Source organism: Pristiophorus japonicus, chromosome 12, assembly GCF_044704955.1.
Source record: "Pristiophorus japonicus isolate sPriJap1 chromosome 12, sPriJap1.hap1, whole genome shotgun sequence".
Classification (NCBI taxonomy): Eukaryota; Metazoa; Chordata; class Chondrichthyes; family Pristiophoridae; genus Pristiophorus; species Pristiophorus japonicus.
The window spans coordinates 162,234,709-162,250,155 of record NC_091988.1 but is presented as its reverse complement, the minus strand read 5'-3'; the positions used below and the strand labels follow the sequence as shown (position 1 = coordinate 162,250,155).

Below are 15,447 nucleotides of genomic sequence, written 5' to 3'. Positions count from 1 at the left end.
AAAAATCTCACCTTGGTCCTTAGAATCTCACCATGATCAGTCACAACATCAACCTCACTAAACACACCAGCATCACCAACAGCAACACCAACCTACTTCTCAATCACCTGATGCTGCACAGGACACAGGGCATCAGCACCCGACCACATTGCTGCCCAGGAGGCCAGGGATGGCCTCACCATGGCCAGATTTATTTCACTTCACAGTGTACAGCCTGACTGCCACATGATGCGCCAGGTTGGCACCACCTCACACCAGCTTATAAAGCATCCCTGCAATGTTCAACCCATTCCTTTCACACTCATCACCATTGTGGGGGTACCCTTCTGTCTCACCATTCACTACAACTCACTAAACCACTTCCAAAGATGCTCACAAATCTGTCCAAGAATGCAAAGTGCTGAAAATAAAGATTACAATATTTGACACCACATCAACATTAACTATACACAAATGTTGATAAAGGACCCAAGTGCCTACCCTTGTGTGTTGTTGGTTGGTATGGTTGGACAAGGATGAGGGTGAGTATGAGGGGTGGCGAGTGAACTGGGGAACTGATAATGTAGATAGAGACAGAGATGGATGGAGGTGCAAGGTATGTTGGTGTGAGTAATGATTTGCAGGTGCAGAGTAGGGAAGGCAGAGTGATGAGGATGTGATGAGTGGCACAGCAGGATGAGGTTGAGTGTGGCTTTGCAGTAACATTTTGTCATCTACTGAGATCATTGCAAGGTTTGCACCACTGCAGCCTGGTCCTCCTGACGATGTCCCTGCATGTGCCCTCCTATGCAATGTGCAACCAGGCTGCGTTGGTGTCCTGGGGAGGTCCCCTCTGCCCATGAGAAGGGAAGAGGATCTCCCTGTATGCTGCGACTCCCTCCATAAGCATCTGCAAGGAGTGATGGGAGAGCCTGGGTGCAGCCGTGCACCTCTGTGCAGTGCTTGTCTGTGTTTTCAGCAGCTCAATGTGAAAATCTTTGTGGGCATGGTCCCTTTAAGGAAACCGGCTGATGAGGCATCAACAAATGACATCATCAGACTGGCTTCCTCTTGACCGGGAAGCCCGCAGGCCGGGCTTAACAATCATCACAAGATTCGGGACAGAGAGCGGGCTCGAGTCAGGAGCAGGCTTTCCAAACACCACCAACCCCGGCTGTATCAATCCCGCCGCCTGTGGAGAAATCGTGGCCTCCGCGTGTTTGAATGTGGAGGGGCAGGTCCAGTCCAGGGAAGCAGCATGGACCCGACAGAAAATGGTAAATTAAAAAGAAATGATCAGCCAACTTTGTTAAGAGGGCTGAGGTGGTGTAAAATCATTCCTGGGGAAGGGGCGTGGGGGCGGGAAGAACCAGGCCAGGTGGATGTGGAACCAATAAATACAGGTGTCTAATGAATGCTGTGTGGCCATACAGCTTAAACCTGCTGATATTCTCCATCACTGTGCTTTCAGCGGCAGGTCGGGGCCATAAAAGGAGTGGCTTGGAGGCCTCGGGAGCAGCGTGGAGGCATACTACTCCAGAGGGCAGCGCAAGCTGGTGCAGGAGGGCGACGGCAGCGAAGAGTGACATCATCAAGCTTCAGGTCGGTGATTGGAGTGTGGGAAGGTACAGCAGGATCGGCAAGATCGGGGTGAAGGAGCGGCGAGAGACTGTAGAGGGACGTGATCGGGGCCCAGGAGAGGCGTGAGTTAGGGGGCAGGGGCCCAGGGACAATATGGGCCAGCCCACATTGCAATATTTGTGCGCACTAGGTCCGTGCAGCAGAGCAGGTCTCCAGTCGTCTTGGTTACCTTTTACCACTGGACCAAGACCTAGCTCTGTCAAGCCCGTGTGGTGGCTGGTATATAACGGCCACCACAAGTTAAAAAATTCCACACACAGGCATCTTCTACCCTTGAGGATGTAGTTCGGCTCCTTCATTGAAACACCTGTGAACTCATTCTTTTTTGGCGTTGAAGCAAGTCATCCTCGTTTCGCGGGACTGCCTATGATGATGAGCTTTCAGGTTTAAGTTTCAGTGCTGGCTGGCTCTGGGCCTGTCAGCCGCTAACACATGTGCTGGGTCTAATTGATTTTTAGCTGTGGTATGAAGTGGGACAAGTGATGAAAACAGAGATTCCCACTGAGATTACAATCTATCAGTTAATCTTTCAAATATTGCTCCGTGTTTAAGGTATTGATTCCATTGAAATGTCAATTTATGAAGATCTCTCAATATTGGCAGCTGTCCTGCTAGTTTCAGCATGTGTTCACTTTGTCTTGGCACAGTCACCACACACTCCTGGGAATGCGGAGGCCTATCCTATTCTCACATTATAACAGATACCTAATACACTCCTCTGGAACTGGAAGGTTTAGATAAGCTTTGCCACCCATTTATTCACCTCTTCAGCCGGAAAGAAATGAAAAGAGGCAAATGCCATGATGGGAAGGAGAGAAAGGAGAAATTGGGAAAAATCTGAATGAGGCACGACAATTTTACCGTGAAACTAGTTTTATTTACATAATCTTCAAAGTACTGAGGACAACAAATGGTACAAACAGGATATTGTGAGAATGGATTCAATCGGACTGTCTCACAAGGGCTCTCTACTGATGGTTCGGTGGGTTGATGCATCCCATAGTACAGTACTGAGCAACACAGACCAGAAAAATGCCAGGCATGCCAGACATAGACGAACTGGTCTATGTTGAATTAATTCCTCTCAGCCAGGATGACACTGCCTGCTCTGCAATTAGCCTTAGTGCCCCTAGGCAGGGAAGGGGGATAATCAACCAGTGACTCCATTTCTAATTGTTGTCCAGTGGGCTCTGCTAATAAAGGTGCGTTGGGTTCAGCCGTGATGCTCCAAGGTTGAACAACCTGTTACCGCTCACACATAAGGAACAATCAGTTCGTCAAGGTACTGGAGAGCAACCCCGTGGAACCATCAGTGTACGAGAAGGGGAGAATACAGGAAAAAGACAGTGGAACCATGTTGCATAGTCTGGGCTTTTATTCCATTGAATATAGAAGATTAAGAAGTAATCTAATTGGGGTGTTTAAGATGATTAAAGGATTTGATAGGATAGATAGAGTAAAACTGTTTCCTCTGATGGGCGAGTCCAGAACAAGGGGGCGTAATCTTAAAATTAATTCTAAAATTAGGAGTGGTCAGGAAGCAGTTCTTCACACAAAGGGTAGTGGAAGTCTGGAACTCTACCCCCCAAAAAAAGCTGTCGAGGCTGGGGGTCAATTGAAAATTTCAAAATTGAGTTTAGTAGATTTTTGTTGGGTTAGAGTATGAAGGGATACGGAACCAAGGTGGGTAGATGGAGTTAAGATACAGATGAACAATGATCTATTTGAAGGGTGGAAAAGGCTTGAGGAGCTGAATGACCTACTCCTGTTCCTCTGTTCTGATGGCATCACTTCAGAGATTCAAAATGATGAAAGTCTATATGTAGTGGTGTGAATGGTTACAAAGCTAGCTTTAGTGTTTGTCTAGGCTTCAGATCAGCTGCCAGGCTGTGAAGGACTGGCCCCTACAAACCAGCATCGAGTCACTCGGGACACATGCAATCTGCAGGTAAAGTATGTTTCGAAACTACATTTTTTTGTTCAAACACTGATGGGGAAAGTCCCTTGAACAGAATACATTCATGGACTTTTCTTTCCTTTTAAGCACTAAAACTTGTGCCTTTGGCTAGTCAAATTGAACCACCTACAGCCCATTGATGAAGCACACTGTGGTGCTCAAAGAAACCTTTCTTACATTGGGTTTTATTTGTCTGCATTGCATTTTGATTACAACTGAGTTCTGCTCCTGCAGTGTTGAGAAAGCTGCGGGAAACCCCAGTGTGACCAGCAACAAAAGTACAGCGTGTGGAAATATAACCTTCAGAATGAGACTCGGAAAAAAATCAGCTTTAGAAGAATAATCTTATCCAATACTAGGGGGAGTGTTTGCTAATGCTGTTGGGGAGGAGTTAAACTAATATGGCAGGGGGATGGGAAGCTATGCAGGGAGACGGGAAGCTATGCAGGGAGACAGAGGGAAATAGAAGGGGGGCAGAAGCAAAAGATAGAAAGGAGAATGGTAAAAGTGGAAGGCAGAGAAACCCAAGGCAAAAAGCAAAAAGGGCCATATTACAGCAAGATTCAAAAGGGGCAAAGTGTGTTAAAAAGACAAGCCTGAAGGCTCTGTGCCTCAATGCGAGGAGTATTTGGAATAAGGTGGATGAATTAACTGCGCAGATAGCAGTTAACGGATACGATGTAATTGGCATCACGGAGACATGGCTCCAGGGTGACTAAGGCTGGGAACTCAACATCCAAGGGTATTCAGCTTTTAGGAAGGATAGACAGAAAGGAAAATGAGGCAGGGTGGCGTTGCTGGTTAAAGACGAAATCAATGCAATTGTAAGGAAGGACATTAGCCTGGATGATGTGGAATCGGTATGGGTGGAGCTGCGGAATTCCAAAGGGCAGAAAACGTTAGTGGGAGTTGTGTACAGACCACCAAATAGTAGTAGTGAGGTTGGGGACAGCATCAAACAAGAAATAAGGGATGTGTGCAATAAAGGTACAACAGTGATCGTGGGCGACTTTAATCTACATATAGATTGGGCTAACCAAACTGGTAGCAATGCGGTGGAGGAGGATTTCCTGGAGTGTATTAGGGATGGTTTTCGAGAGCAATATGTCGAGGAACCAACCAGGGAGCTGGCCATCCTAGACTGGCTGATGTGTAATGAGAAGGGATTAATTAGCAATCTTGTTGTGCGAGGCCCTTTGGGGAAAAGTGACCATAATATGGTAAAATTCCTTATTAAGATGGAGAGTGAAAAAGTTAATTCGGAAACTAGGGTCCTGAACTTAAGGAAACGTAACTTCGATGGTATGAGGTGTGAATTGGCTAGAATAGACTGGCAGAGGATACTTAAACATAAGAACAGAAGAACATAAGAATTAGGAACAGGAGTAGGCCATCTAGCTCCTCGAGCCTGCTCCGCCATTCAACAAGATCATGGCTGATCTGGCCGTGGACTCAGCTCCACTTACCAGCCCGCTCCAAGTAACCCTTATTTCCCTTATTGGTTAAAAATCTATCTATCTGTGATTTGAATACATTCAATGAGCTAGCCTCAACTGCTTCCTTAGGCAGAGAATTCCACAGATTCACAACCCTCTGGGAGAAGAAATTCCTTCTCAACTCAGTTTTAAATTGGCTCCCCCGTATTTTGAGGCTGTTCTAGTCTCCCCGACCAGTGGAAACAACCTCTCTGCCTCTATCTTGTCTATCCCTTTCATTATTTTAAATGTTTCTATAAGATCACCCCTCATCCTTCTGAACTCCAACGAGTAAAGACCCAGTCTACTCAATCTATTATCATAAGGTAACCCTCTCATCTTCGGAATAAGCCGAGTGAATCGTCTCTGTACCCCCTCCAAAGCTAGTATATCCTTCCGTAAATAAGGTGAACAAAACTGCACGCAGTACTCCAGGTGCGGCCTCACCAATACCCTATACAGTTGCAGCAGGACCTCCCTGTTTTTGTACTCCATCCCTCTAGCAATGAAGGCCAACATTCCATTCGCCTTCCTGATTACCTGCTGCACCTGCAAACTAACTTTTTGGGATTCATGCACAAGGACTCAAAAGAGTTTCATGCACAAGGACCACGGCCGAGGTTTTATGTGGCGGTCGAAAGAGAGGGCTGTGGCTGGTGAGGTGACCAGGGTCAGGGACCTGCTCGATGGCGGAGGAGCGGGCTGGATGGCGCCAGACACGCTGGCGCGGCGCCTAAATTCTGCCAATGTCCGCCACGCGGCCGATGCCATCGAGTCGCTAAAAACAGCTCTGGGCCCTGACTCCGTTAGGTGCATCGAGGAGGCTCAAGCACGTGGGGAGATCCTGTCCGAACTGACCCCCGTCCGGACGGAATTCCTCATCGGCGCCAAACCCCGGAACCTCCCTCGGGGGCCGGCGCCTCACAACTTGAGCCGCCTCGGGGAAATCCCCTCCGTGCCTTTCAGTTCCGCGCGGAGGGGTTTCCTGTACGGGCTGCTCCTGCACACCCTCAACTTTGCCATCCTCGCCGGCCGTCCGGACACGCCATGGCGTACCATCTTGCCGTCCGGAGGAGGCGGGGGTCCCCGATGGAGGGCACTGTACGCAGGGGTCCTCCCACTATTCATCGGGGACTTGGCCTGGAGGGTGGTGCACGGAGCAGTGCCGTGCAACAAATTTTTAAGCCGGTTCACGGACTCCCAGGCCGCCTGCAATTTCTGCGGTCTGGAGGAGTCCGTGTTCCATGTTTTTATTGAGTGCACAAGGTTGCAGCCCCTGTTCCATTATTTGAAGGGGCTGCTCCTGAAATTCTGGCTGCACTTCAGTCCCACTCTCCTGATCTTTGGGCACCCTGTGCGGAGGGGAGCGGGTAGGTCCGAGGGCCTCCTCGTAGGACTGCTCCTGGGCACCGCCAAGGGTGCCATCAGCCGGTCCAGGCAGCGGGCGGTCGAGGGGGTCGTTCAACCTGACTGCCTGCCTCTCTTCCGCTCTTACATCCGGTCCAGGGTGTCCTTGGAGATGGAGCACGCGGTGTCCACCGGTACGCTCGCGGCCTTCCGCGAGAGGTGGGCACCGGAGGGACTGGAGTGCATCATCACGCCCGGCAACCAAATTTTAATTTGATTTTACGTTTTAAAGTTTAATTTGTTTTAATTGCCGGTGCTTTTAGTGTCCCCCTCTCCTTTTATAGGGGGCACTGGAAAAAGGAAAAATTTGATTTTAGTGCCCAAAAAAAAAAAAAAAAAGGGCCTTGTAAATGTCTTGTGTGTGTCATCCAGGTCGGGTGGCACGGATACATGTTTTATGTTTTGCAGGTTAACTCAAAAGAGTTTCATGCACAAGGACCACGGCCGAGGTTTTATGTGGCGGTCGAAAGAGAGGGCTGTGGCTGGTGAGGTGACCAGGGTCAGGGACCTGCTCGATGGCGGAGGAGCGGGCTGGATGGCGCCAGACACGCTGGCGCGGCGCCTAAATTCTGCCAATGTCCGCCACGCGGCCGATGCCATCGAGTCGCTAAAAACAGCTCTGGGCCCTGACTCCGTTAGGTGCATCGAGGAGACTCAAGCACGTGGGGAGATCCTGTCCGAACTGACCCCCGTCCGGACGGAATTCCTCATCGGCGCCAAACCCCGGAACCTCCCTCGGGGGCCGGCGCCTCACAACTTGAGCCGCCTCGGGGAAATCCCCTCCGTGCCTTTCAGTTCCGCGCGGAGGGGTTTCCTGTACGGGCTGCTCCTGCACACCCTCAACTTTGCCATCCTCGCCGGACGTCCGGACACGCCATGGCGTACCAGCTTGCCGTCCGGAGGAGGCGGGGGTCCCCGATGGAGGGCACTCTACGCAGGGGTCCTCCCACTATTCATCGGGGACTTGGCCTGGAGGGTGGTGCACGGAGCAGTGCCGTGCAACAAATTTTTAAGCCGGTTCACGGACTCCCAGGCCGCCTGCAATTTCTGCGGTCTGGAAGAGTCCGTGTTCCATGTTTTTATGGAATGCACAAGGTTGCAGCCCCTGTTTTATTATTTGAAGGGGCTGCTCCTGAAATTCTGGCTGCACTTCAGTCCCACTCTCCTGATCTTTGGGCACCCTGTGCGGAGGGGAGCGGGTAGGTCCGAAGGCCTCCTCGTAGGACTGCTCCTGGGCACGGCCAAGGGTGCCATCAGCCGGTCCAGGCAGCGGGCGGTCGAGGGGGTCGTTCAACCTGACTGCCTGCCTCTCTTCCGCTCTTACATCCGGTCCAGGGTGTCCTTGGAGATGGAGCAAGCGGTGTCCACCGGTACGCTCGCGGCCTTCCGCGAGAGGTGGGCACCGGAGGGACTGGAGTGCATCATCACGCCCGGCAACCAAATTTTAATTTGATTTTACGTTTTAAAGTTTAATTTGTTTTAATTGTCGGTGCTTTTAGTGTCCCCCTCCCCTTTTATAGGGGGCACTGGAAAAAATTTGATTTTAGCGCCCCAAAAAAAAACAAAAAAAAAAAAAGGGCCTTGAAAATGTCTGCTGTGTCACCCAGGCGGGTGGCACGGTTTAATGTTTATGTTTATTTTCAGGTAAACTCAAAAGAGTTTCATGCACAAGGACCCCCAGGTCCCTTTGCACCCCAGCATGTTGTAATTTCTCCCCATTCAAATAATATTCCCTGTTACTGTTCTTTTTTCCAAGGTGGATGACCTCACATTTTCCGACATTGTATTCCATCTGCCAAATCTTAGCCCATTCGCTTAACCTATCTAAATCTCTTTGCAGCCTCTCTGTGTCCTCTACACAACCCACTTTCCCACTAATCTTTGTGTCATCTGCAATTTTAGTTACACTGCACTCTGTCCCCTCTTCCAGGTCATCTATGTATATTGTAAACAGTTGTGGTCCCAGCACCGATCCCTGTGGCACACCACTAACCACTGATTTCCAACCCGAAAAGGACCCATTTATCCCGACTTTCTGCTTTCTGTTAGCCAGCCAATTCTCTATCCATGCTAATACATTTCCTCTGACACCACGTACCTTTATCTTCTGCAGTAACCTTTTGTGTGGCACCTTATCGAATGCCTTTTGGAAATCTAAATACACCACATCCATCGGTACACCTCTATCCACCATGCCCGTTAAATCCTCAAAGAATTCCAGTAAATTAGTTAAACATGATTTCCCCTTCATGAATCCATGTTGCGTCTGCTTGATTGCACTATTCCTATCTAGATGTCCCGCTATTTATTCCTTAATGATAGCTTCAAGCATTTTCCCCACTACAGATGTTAAACTAACTGGCCTACAGTTACCTGCCTTTTGTCTGCCCCCTTTTTTTAAACAGAGGCGTTACATTAGCTGCTTTCCAATCCGCTGGTACCTCCCCAGAGTCCAGAGAATTTTGATAGATTATAACGAATGCATCTGCTATAACTTCCGCCATCTCTTTTAATACCCTGGGATGCATTTCATCAGGACCAGGGGACTTGTCTACCTTGAGTCCCATTAGCTTGTCCAGCACTATCCCCCTCGTGATAGTGATTATCTCAAGGTCCTCCCTTCCCACATTCCCGTGACCAGCAATTTTTGGCATGGTTTTTGTGTCTTCCACTGTGAAGACCGAAGCAAAATAATTGTTTAAGGTCTCAGCCATTTCCACATTTCCAATTATTAAATCCCCCTTCTCATCTTCTAAGGGACCAACATTTACTTTAGTCACTCTTTTCCGTTTTATATATCGGTAAAAGCTATTACTATCTGTTTTTATGTTTTGCGCAAGTTTACTTTCGTAATCTATCTTTCCTTTCTTTATTGCTTTCTTAGTCATTCTTTGCTGTCGTTTAAAATGTTCCCAATCTTCTAGTTTCCCACTAACCTTGGCCACTTTATACGCATTGGTTTTTAATTTGATACTCTCCTTTATTTCCTTGGTTATCCACGGTTAGTTATCGCTTCTCTTACCGCCTTTCTTTTTCACTGGAATATATTTTTGTTGAGTACTATGAAAGAGCTCCTTAAAAGTCCTCTACTGCTCCTCAATTGTGCCACCCTTTAGTCTGTGTTTCGGGGCTACTTAGACCAACTCTGCCCTCATCGCACTGTAGTCCCCTTTGTTTAAGCATAGTACGCTCTTTTGAGACACTACTTCCTCACCCTCAATCTGTATTACAAATTCAACCATACTGTGATCAATCATTCCGAGAGGATCTTTTACTTGGAGATCGTTCATTATTCCTTTCTCATTACACAGGACCAGATCTAAGATAGCTTGCTCCCTTGTCGATTCTGTAACATACTGTTCGAAGAAACAATCCCGTATGCATTCTATGAATTCTTCCTCAAGGCTACCCTGTGCGATTTGATTTGACCAATCGATATGTAGGTTAAAATCCCCCATAATTACTGCCGTTCCTTTTTCACATGCCTCCATTATTCCCTTGATTATTGCCCGCCCCGCCATGAAGTTATTATTTGGGGGCCGATAAACTACGCCCACCAGTGACTTTTTCCCCTTACTATCTCTAATCTCCACCCACAATGATTCAACATTTTGTTCATTAGAGCCAATATCGTCTCTCACATCTGCCCTGATATCATCCTTTATTAACAGAGCTACTCCACCTCCTTTCCCTTCTTGTCTATCTTTCCGAATTGTCAGATACCCCTGTATGTTTAATTCCCAGTCTTGGCCCCCCTGCAACCACGTTTCTGTAATGGCCACCAAATCATACCCATTTGTAATGATTTGTGCCTTCAACTCATTTACTTTATTTCGAATGCTGCGTGCGTTTAGGTAGAGTGTTTTAATACTAGTTTTTAAACCATGATTTTTAGTTTTGACCCCTCCTGCAGCCCCTTTATATTCATACATATTGTCCCTTCCTATCACCTTGTGGTTTACACTTACCCCATTGCTACTCTGCTCTGTTGCCTCCTGCCTTTTGCATTCTTTCTTGGGGTCCTGTTCATCTGAGCTCTCACCCACTCGAACTAGCTCAGAGCCCTCTCCTGGGTTCCGAATACTCTTTGCATTGAGGCACCGAGCTTTCATGCTTGCCTTTTTATTACACTTTGACCCTTTAGAATTTTGCTGTACAGTGGCACTTTTTGTTTTTTGCCTTGGGTTTCTCTGCCCTCCACTTTTACTCATCTCCTTTCTGTCTTTTGCTTTTGTCTCCATTTTGTTTCCCTCTGTCTCCCTGTCTTGGTTCCAACCCCCTGCCATATTAGTTTAACTCCTCCCCAACAGCACTAGCAAACACTCCCCCTAGGACATTGGTTCCGGTCCTGTCCGGTTTGTGCTGGTCCCACCTCCCCCAGAACCGGTTCCAATGCCCCAGGAATTTGAATCCCTCTCTGCTGCACCACTGCTCAAGCCACGTATTCATCTGAGCTATCCTGCGATTCCTACTCTTACTAGCTCGTGGCAGCAGGGTTGACGGTGGATAAGCAATGGCAAACATTTAAAGATCACATGGGTGAACTTCAGCAATTGTACATCCCTGTCTGGAGTAAAAATAAAACTGGGAAGGTGGCTCAACCATGGCTAACAAGGGAAATTAAGGATAGTGTTGAAACCAAGGAAGAGGCATATAAATTGGCTAGAAAAGCAACAAACCTGAGGACTGGGAGGAATTTAGAATTCAACAGAGGAGGACTAAGGGTTTAATTAAGAAGGGGAAAATAGAGTACGAGAGGAAGCTTGCAGGGAACATAAAAACTGGCTGCAAAAGCTTCTATAAATATGTGAAGAGAAAAAGATTAGTAAAGACAAACGTAAGTCCCTTGCAGTCGGATTCAGGTGAATTTATAATGTCGGAAAATGTGAGGTCATCCACCTTGGAAAAAAAAACAGTAAAAGGGAATATTATTTGAATGGGGAGAAATTACAACATGCTGCGATGCAGAGGGACCTGGGGGTCCTTGTGCATGAATCCCAAAAAGTTAGTTTGCAGGTGCAGCAGGTAATCAGGAAGGCGAATGGAATGTTGGCCTTCATTGCGAGAGGGATGGAGTACAAAAGCAGGGAGGTCCTGCTGCAACTGTATAGGGTATTGGTGAGGCCGCACCTGGAGTACTGCGTGCAGTTTTGGTCACCTTACTTAAGGGAGGATATACTAGCTTTGGAGGGGGTACAGAGACGATTCACTCGGCTTATTCCGGAGATGAGAGGGTTACCTTATGATGATAGATTGAGTAGACTGGGTCTTTACTCATTGGAGTTCAGATGGATGAGGGGTGATCTTCTAGAAACATTTAAAATAATGAAAGGGCTGGACAAGATAGAGGCACAGAGGTTGATTCCTCTGGTCGGGGAGACTAGAACTAGGGGGCACAGCCTCAAAATACGGGGGAGCCAATTTAAAACCGAGTTGAGAAGGAATTTCTTCTCCTAGAGGGTTGTGAATCTGTGGAATTCTCTGCGCAGGGAAGCAGTTGAGGCTAGCTCATTGAATGTATTTAAATCACAGATAGATAGATTTTTAACCAATAATGGAATTAAGGGTTACGGGGAGCAGGCGGGTAAGTGGAGCTGAGTCCATGGCCAGATCAGCCATGATCTTGTTGAATGGCGGAGCAGGCTCGAGGGGTTAGATGGCCTACTCCTGTTCCAAATTCTTATGTTCTTATGTTCTTATATTCTTATGGAACAAAGAACTGGCAGACCAATTGAACCAATACTTCGGTTCTGTCTTCACAAAGGAAGATACAAATAACCTTCCGAATGTACTTGGGGACAGTGTGTCGAGTGAGAATGAGGTACTGTAATATATCCTTATTAGGCTGGAAATTGTGTTAGGGAAATTGATGGGATTAAAGGCAGATAAATGCCCGGGTCCTGATAGTCTGCATCACAGAGTACTTAAGGAAGTGGCCCTAGAAATAGTGGATGCATTGGTGATCATTTTCCAACAATCTATCAACTCTGGATCAGTTCCTATGAACTGGAGGGTAGCTAATGTAACGCCACTTTTTTTAAAAAGGAGGGAGAGAGAAAGCGGGTAATTATAGACTGGTTAGCCTGACATCAGTCGTGGGGAAAATGTTGGAATCAATCATTAAGGATGAAATAGCAGCCCATTTGGAAAGCAGTGACAGGATCGGACCGAGTCAGCATGTATTTATGAAAGGGAAATCATGCTTGACGAATCTTCTGGAATTTTTTGACGATGTAACTAGTTGAGTGGACAAGGGAGAACCAATGGATGTGGTGTATTTGGACTTTCAAAAAGCTTTTGACAAGGTCCCGCACAAGAGATTGGTGTGCAAAATCAAAGCACATGGTATTGGGGGTAATGTACTGATGTGGATAGAGAACTGGTTGGCAGACAGGAAACAGAGAGTTTTCAGAATGGCAGGTAGTTGCTAGTGGCGTGCCGCAGGGCTCAGTGCTGGGACCCCAGCTCTTTACAATATACATTAACAATTTGGATGAAGGAATAGAGTGTAATATCGCCAAGTTTGCGGATGACACTAAACTGGGTGGTGGTGTGAGCTGTGAGGAGGACACTAAGAGGCTGCAGGGTGACTTGGACAGATTAGGTGAGTGGGCAAATACATGGCAGATGTAGTATAATGTGGATAAATGTGAGGTTATCCATTTTGGGGGCAAAAACACGAAGGCAGAATATTATCTGAATGGCAGCAGACTAGAAAAAGGGGAGGTCCAACGAGACCTGGGCGTCATGGTTCATCAGTCACAAAGTGGGCACGCAGGTACAGCAGGCGGTAAAGAAGGCAAATGGTATGTTGACCTTCATAGCTAGGGGATTTGAATATAGGAGTAGGGAGGTCTTACTGCAGTTGTACAGGGCCTTCGTGAGGCCTCACCTGGAATATTGTGTTCAGTTTTGGTCTCCTAGTCTGAGGAAAGATGTTCTTGCTATTGAGGGAGTGCAGCGAAGGTTCACCAGACTGATTCCAGGGATGGCTGGGCTGTCATATGAGAAGAGACTGGATCAACTGGGCCTTTATTCACTGGCGTTTAGAAGGATGAGAGGGGATCTCATAGAAACATATAAGATTCTGACGGGACTGGACAGGTTAGATGCGGGAAGAATGTTCCCGATGTTGGGGAAGTCCAGAACCAGGGGACATAGTCTTAGGATAAGTGGTAGGCCATTTAGGACTGAGATGAGGAGAAACTTCTTCACTCAGAGAGTTGTTGATCTGTGGAATTCCCTGCCGCAGAGAGTTGTTGATGCCAGTTCATTGGATATATTCAAGAAGGAGTTAGATATGGCCCTTACGGTTAAGGGGATCAAGGGGTATGGAGAGAAAGCAGGAAAGGGGTATGGAAGGAATGCTCAGCCATGAACTTTTTGAATGGTGGTGCAGGCTCAAAGGGCCGAACGGCCTACTCCTGCACCTATTTTCTATGTTTCTATGTTTCTATGTACCCAGCTCATTACTATAGCTCTTCCTGTGCAAACAGCGATTGGTTTTGCTTGGACAAAATAAAAGATTATGCCGTCTTTTCACCATTCAATTGTATTTCTTGAAAAGCATCCAGCACAAATTTTGGCTTCTGACTGTTGTTGAAATTTAGTTTTAATGTTGTATGTCATATTTATTGGCACAGAATTTGCGGATCAATAACAGTGTGTGAACGATGCAGGCCGTTATTAATGTGCAAATCAGCCAGCAACTTGTGCCGAGGGAGAGATACTGCGTGAATTGCGAATCATCAAAAGTTGTTGGACAATTTGTGCCGCTCTGCCATTAGCTTCGCAAAAACGATATCATGCTTTTAACCTCCCCATGAGCTTCATGAAGTTGTTGCATTTGCACATTAATTGCCCATTAAACTCACCACAGAAAGTTAAGTCTGGTGATTAATAGCATAAGTACCCTTCTTACAACCTGATAATAGTTATTGACTGCCAATCAAACTCTCTGGCACTGAAAGTGAACAATTAAAAGTATGGAATCTCGTTCCTTTACATAATGAATTGTTGGAGATTTTAAAAATGTCAAATTTTAAATTGCTTTATTTTTTCTTACTTTTGCTTCCTGTCTCTTTTTCTCTCTCACTCAATCCAATCTTTCTTTCCCTCGCTTTTTCTTTTTGCACCTGATTTGACATCGAATTCATCTACTCCAATTCACCCTCCTTCTCAGTGCTTATATATCAATCCTTAAATCTCATTGGTTAAAGAGATGGACTGTTGGTCCCATCAGCCCCGTTGCCCTTGCCGCGCTATCAGCTCGCACTTTCAGCAAGTTACAGCGCAAAACATGTTTTGAGTTGAAGGGTGAAGGGAAAAGTCTAACAGGGCACGCACCATGAGATGCCCTGCTCCAGTAAATTCTTGGTTAATCAGCCGGAATTTGCTGGAATTAGTTAGATGTTTCCTGCAACCTTCAGCTCAAAACATTTTTTCCCTGAATTTCTGTGACACGTTTAATGGGCAATTAACGTTCAAATCCAGCAAGTTCTTAAAAATAACAGGGAAGCTAAGGGCAAGATGAAGTTTGTGTGAGGCAAACAGTGGATTGATGTAAATGGACCAGCAAGTTCTCGAGAATCGTAACTCATGCTATATCTCAATCCCCCTGAATTCGCTGGCCAATTTGCGCATTATTGCTGATCTGCATAGTTAGCACATCATTAGGCTTCCAGTATAATCTGGCCCAATATATCCATATTTAGACAAGGCAAAAGAACAGACTGCTGTGTTCTAATGTCATACTACAGAAATTATTGTCCACTTTTGTGTTATTTAGCATGGCAGAAAGATAATTTTCAGCTTGTACTGAATTTAACTTCAGCTGGTAAAGTATCAGACTATGGATTACAGAAGGGACTGAGGGTCAATTGCAAAGGCTTCACTCTTTATAAAACATTATAGGATACTTCTATAATCCATGGGGACAAATTTTACCATCCAAGCCAAAAACTGTGTCAATATTTGCATTGAATCAGC

General features: G+C 46.6%; 1 protein-coding gene across 1 annotated transcript in view; it reads right to left on the bottom strand.

Annotated features, from left to right (window-relative positions):
• LOC139277521 (solute carrier family 12 member 5-like) overlaps positions 1-15,447 on the bottom strand; it is a 1,462,676-nt gene that overhangs the window by 483,016 nt on the left and 964,213 nt on the right. The gene's annotated exons all lie outside the window — the stretch shown is intronic.